Here is a 6,440-nt window from a genome sequence, read left to right on the forward strand (position 1 = left end):
TTGTGCAATTAATTTTTTTAATTGCTTGACAGCCCTAGAAGTAAGTAAAATAGACGTGTGTGTGTGTGCGCGTGTGTGCGCACACATGCACAAAGCCGGGATGGGTTTTCCATCAAAATCTGTCACACCACAAAGCAGTAAAGGTATTTAAGAACTTAGCATAAGAACGACCATACTTGGTCAGACCAAAGGTCCATCTAGCCCAGTATCCTATCTTCCGACAGTGGCCAATGCGAGGTGCCCCAGAGGGAATGAGCAGAACAGGGAATCATCAAGTGATCCATCCCTTGTTGCCCCTTTCCTGCTTCTGGCAAACAGAGGCTAGAGACACCATCCCTGCCCATCGTGGCTAATAGCCATTGATGGACTGATCCTCCATGAACTCATCTAGTTCTTTTTTGAACCCTGTTATAGTTTTGGCCTTCGCAACATCCTCTGGCATAGAGTTCAACAGGTTGACTCTGTGTTGTGTGAAGAAATACTTCCTTTTGTTGTTTTATAGCTGCCTGTTAATTTAATTTGCTGACCCCTAGTTCCTGTGTTATGAGGAGTAAATAACACTTCCTTATTTACTTTCTCCACATCAGTTATGATTTTATAGACCTCAGTCATATCCCCCCTTACCTGTTTCTTTTCCAAGCTGAAAAGTCCCAGTCTTATTAACTTCTCATATAGAAGCTGTTCCATACCCCTAATCATTTTTGTTGTCCTTTTCTGAATCTTTTCCAATTCCAATATATCTTTTTTGAGATGGAGCAACCACATCTGTATGCAGTATTCAAGATGTGGGCGTACCATGGATTTATATAGAGGTAGCATGATATTTTCTGTCTTATCCATCTCTTTCTTAATAATTCCCAACTTTCTGTTTGCTTTTTTGACTGCCACTGCACATTGAGAGGATGTTTTCAGAGAACTACCCACAATGACTCCAAGATCTCTTTCTTGAGTGGTAACAGCTAATTTAGACCTCATTATTTTATATGTATAGTTGGGATTATGTTTTCCAATGTACATTACTTTGCACTTATCAACATTGAATTTCATCTGCCATTTTGTTGCCCACTCACTCAGTTTTGAGAGATCCTTTTGTAGCTCTTTACAGTCTGCCTGAGACTTAATATCTTGAGTAGTTTTGTATTATCTGCAAATTTTGCCACCTCACTGTTTACCCCTTTTTCCAGATCATTGATGGACTATTGGTTGGTTGAGGGAAGGAAAAGTGGGCATTGCAGCAACAAGACCCTGATTTGTAATTGATAGGTCAGGGGCTGGCACTCAAGAGAGCTGGGTTCTATTGCTGGCTCAGCCACTGTCTTGAAGTACAACCGCATCTGCTCTAACCCCTCAGACAGAGACCAACACCTACAAAATCTCCACCAAGCATTCTCAAAACTACAATACCCGCATGAGGAAATAAGGAAACAGTTCAACAGAGCCAGACATGTACCCAGAAGCCTCCTACTGCAAGACAAACCCAAGAAAGAAACCAACAGGACTCCACTGGCCATCACATACAGTCCCCAGCTAAAACCTCTCCAACGCATCATCAGGGATCTACAACCCATGCTGGACAATGATCCCACACTTTCACAGGCCTTGGGTGGCAGGCCAGTCCTCGCCCACAGACAACCTGCCAACCTGAAGCATATTCTCACCAGTAACTGCACACCGCACCATAGTAACTCTAACTCAGGAACCAATACATGCAACAAACCTCGATGCCAACTCTGCCCACATATCTACACCAGTGACACCATCACAGGACCTAACCAGATCAGCCACACATCACTGGTTCATTCAACTGCACCTCCACCAATGTAATATATGCCATCATATGCTAGCAACGCCCCTCTGCTATCAGGGCCGGCTCTAGCCATTTCGCCGCCCCAAGCACAGCGGCACGCCGCGGGGGGCGCTCTGCCACTCGCCGGTCCCGCGGCTCTGGTGGACCTCCCGCAGGCGTCCCTGCGGAGGGTCTGCTGGTCCCGCAGCTCCGGAAGACCTCCTGCAGGTGCGCCTGGGGATGCTCCACTGGAGCCGTGGGACCAGCGGACCATCTGCAGGGACGCCTGCGGGAGGTCCACCAGAGCCGCAGGACCAGCGGATCCTCCACAGGCACGCCTACGGGAGATCCACTGGAGCTGCCTACCGCCCTCCCGGCAACCTGCGGAGCGCCCCCCGCGGCATGCTGCCCCAAGCACGCGCTGGGGCCTGGAGCCAGCCCTGTCTGCTATGTACATTGGCCAAACTGGACAGTGTCTACAGAAAAGGATGAATGGACACAAATCAGATATTAGGAATGGCAATATACAAAAACCTGTAGGAAAACACTTCAACCTTCCTGGCCACACAATAGCAGATCTTAAGGTGGCCATCCTGCAGCAAAAAAACTTCAGGACCAGACTTCAAAGAGAAACTGCTGAGCTTCAGTTCATCTGCAAATTTGACACCATCAGCTCAGGATTGAACAAAGACTGTGAATGGCTTGCCAATTACAAAACCAGTTTCTCCTCCCTTGGTTTTCACACCTCAACTGCTAGAACAGGGCCTCATCCTCCCTGATTAAACTAACCTCGTTATCTCTAGCCTGCATATATATACCCGCCCCTGGAAATTTCCACTACATGCATCCGACGAAGTGGGTATTCACCCACAAAAGCTCGTGCTCCAAAACGTCTCTTAGTCTATAAGGTGCACAGGACTCTTTGCTGCCTTTACAGATCCAGACTAACACGGCTACCCCTCTGATACCTGTCTTGAAGTGTGATCTTTGGCAAGTTACTTCATAGCTCTGTGCCTCACTTTGTCTGTAAAAGTGGGATACTACCACTTACTGCCCAGGGATGCAATGTAACTCATGTAATGGTTGCAAAGTGCTTTGAAAACCTCAGAGGAAAGAGGCATAGTCAGAGGTCAGTGTTTAACAGGATAGGCCAAATTTAGACCTGGTGTAAGCAGATGCTGCTCCACTGCTTTCAATGAAGTTGCACTTGCTTACATTAAGGACCAGCCTACCCTGATGGGTTTAACTGGAATAATTACCCCAGCCAAGCCCAGAGACCTTGCTGCCCATCTGAGTGTATTCTTATGGGCTTCTGATATGTAGGCAGCTGCTGAAATAACCCAGCTCACATCCAGTTCACTGTTTACATGGGAATTGCACTTGTGTCACTTCAGGCAGAATGGGACCCTCTGTAATGTAACCCCAAACATCTCAGACCAGAAATATCCCTGGTGTAGCTCCCTGGACTCCATCCCAGGGATGAAAGACTCTTCATGGATGTTTTTGTCATTTTTGGCCCCGCATTGGATGGTGTCCAGGTGACAGCAGTTCTACAGCCTTGGAGGGACATTGAGTAAGGTCATTGTGCAGCTGATAAAAGAAGCTACTTAATAGCTCAGAGCTCACCTGTTCTGAACTGACACTTCTCTTTATGCCTCTCTAGCTTGGCAATGTCCATTTCTGCAGCAAGGTGACCTCTCCATTAAATATAATGGTACTTCCAAGTTTCTGCCAGGCTTAGTCCAGGCTTGGAATGACATTGGGGCAGAATGCTGTGTGTTTCCCAGGAGAATATTGACCATGTGGGAACCTTAACCTAGAGTATCCTGAACAGTTTAGTCTATAAAATCAGTTATGACATTAAATTCATAGGCCCACAACACGCATTGTTCTCCCCACTTCTGCATGGAAGTGAGATCCAGCCACCTCTGTGGTGTTGTTCCTACACTCTCCTCTGGGCGCCATGGAAGCCTCTTCATAGGGTCCAAGGTCTGTGATTTCTAGGAAGCTACACTGGTTTACACTAGCTAAGGATCTGGACAGTATCATCATGCAAACTCACAAAAGTGCAGAGTTAAGGTTGTGAGGGTATTTCCTACCTTTTGAGTCCCTTATTGTGTATTCTTAAAATTCTTTTAACTTTTTTTAGCAGTTTCTGATAAGCTGGGAGCTTTCTTAGACAGTGTCCTTTGCATGGCTGTGCATCAGAACAGTTGTGCCCCAAACAGAGATCCTGAGGAGCCACAGAACACTGAAGAAACAGTTATCATCACTGTGTATTATTTGCATTGCATTAGCACCTAGAGGCCACAACCCCTCCGTGCCGGGTGCTATACAGACATATTAACCAAGAGTTGGTCCCAGCCCTGAAGCACTTACAATCTAAGCAACACCATTCACATCTGTGCTGCACTAAGCCCCTGGATACCAGCATGGTAGAGTAGGCAGATGATACTAGTGTGTTGGGGATTTCATCTCTGTTCTAGCTGTTGCTGCCCAAGATTAGAAGTGGACCTGGTTGACAGAGAGAACTGACGGCAGTGAGTGAGTGAGACTGTACTATTAGAGAAGGCAGCTACTACACCAGCAAGATTCTCCGCATATTTTTTTCAGGAACAAAATCTAAACATTTTCAGCAATGTGCAATCAGCTATAACTTTGGCGTGGTGGTGCTGCCTCTGTTCTAGTTTTGGCTAGTATCAGTACACCTAGTGGTCCCATTGTGGTAGGCACTGTACCATCATATAATAAATGACAATCCATGCCCTGAAGAGTGTACAATAAAAAACTAGCGTGTTTGTGTTTAAATGGGAAAACAAATGAGTCTATCCCACCATCTTCTTCCTCTCAGTGAGTCTATGCCATCCTGGAACAGGGAGGTTATTACAGGTTAAGGTGGGGAAGTCACTGGGGAGAGTTTCTGGTTAAAATTCTGGCAGCTCATCTCTGAGAGAAACAGGATTAAGCCAAGAGATCAGCAGAGTCCTTACAAGATCCCATGCAGTTCCCATGCAGTACACCTCCACAGTGTACCCTCACAATATTAAATATCTACCTACTATGGATTTACCTACACACACCTGCACAATTCATGTTTAGTTTGGCCATGGTTAGTCTTGAGAAAAGAAGACTATGGGGGGACCTGATAACAGCCTTCAAATGTGTTAAGGGTTGTTATAGAGAGGATGGGGATCAATTGTTCTCCATGTCCAGTGAAGGTAGGACAAGAAGTAATGGGCTTAATTTGCAGCAAAGGAAATTTAGGCTAGATATTAGGAAAAGCTTTCTAACTATTAGGGTAGTTAAACTCTGGAACAGGCTTCCAAGACAGGTTGTGAAATCCCCATCACTGGATGATTTTAAGAACAGGTTGAATAATCACCTGACAGGGATGTTCTAGATTTCTTTGGTCCTGCCTCAGCGCAAGAGGCTGGACTTGATGACCTCTAAAGATTCCTTCCAACCTGACATTTTTATGGTTTGATGATTCTGCATATAACCTTTTTGATCCACAACAGCGCCCCTATATGCCCACATTTGTAACTATTATGTAAAAACAGCTGATAAAGAGAAGCATGTGGGGTAACTCTGTGCCACCCAGGGTATAAATGGTTAATTTCTGGGGCCCTCCTCTTTACATAACTGCACTCTGCCTACAATATTCTTGATGTGCATTGACGGAAATCTAGTCCAGATTATTCTAGCAGTCTCCTTATTTTAAAACAGGCTCTGTTGACATCCTTATCCCTCTCCCCACCAAAGCCCAGCTCATGGTGTCAGGAGTTGCCCTGCTTAGAAAATGGGAATGTTTTGCCATAGAAAATGTTGCCTTTTGGTTTAAAAAAAATTGGAAAATTTTGGGGTTTTGCCAGAATCTGAAAGAAAAGGTTGAAAAGTTTTGAAGAAAGTAAGTTTTGGCTAATTTTTTTTAAGCCATGGTTTTCCAACAAACTGTCAAAAAAATTTCAGGAAAGTGGACATATCCCAAGAAAATCTTCCTTTTGTCAAAAGCCTGATTTTTCCATTGGAAGAAAGTTGACTGATAATTTTCCCAGCAGCCTTATTCAGAGTATGACTGCACTGCAGTGTAGGGGCATATTGGTTCTAGTGAGCATAAGGCTTATACACAGCTGGGCAAAGTGGCACCATCAACTTCCAGAAGAAGAGGGAATATTTGATCTATGAGTCACTGGTAATATTATTTGACAGTGTCTGAGCTTGTAACTGTGAAAAATGAATGCATTCATATGCTGAGGTTATTGCTATTGCCCATCACCATAGCTGCACCTACCATGCATCCTTTTTGGTTTGTATTTCAGAAAGGAAGTTGATTGTCGGAGGCGTTTGGACATATAGCTCTTTAGGATAGGTGCTGTCCCTGACTATGTTTGAACGACATCAGATAGAATTGGGCCCTGATCTTGGCTGAGGTCTATAGGTACTACCATACTGCGCATAACAGCTTTTCATAGATTCAAAGACTAGAAGGGACCACTGTGGTCATCTAGTCTGACCCTCTGTATCACCAAGGCCAGAGACCTTCCTCAAAATAATTCCTAGAGTAGATCTTTCAGAAAAACATCCAATCTGGATTTAAAAATTGCCAGTGATGAAGAATCCACCATGATCCTTGGTAAATTGTTCCAATGGTTAA

Source organism: Gopherus flavomarginatus, chromosome 7 (assembly GCF_025201925.1).
Source record: "Gopherus flavomarginatus isolate rGopFla2 chromosome 7, rGopFla2.mat.asm, whole genome shotgun sequence".
Lineage (NCBI taxonomy): Eukaryota > Metazoa > Chordata > Testudines > Testudinidae > Gopherus > Gopherus flavomarginatus.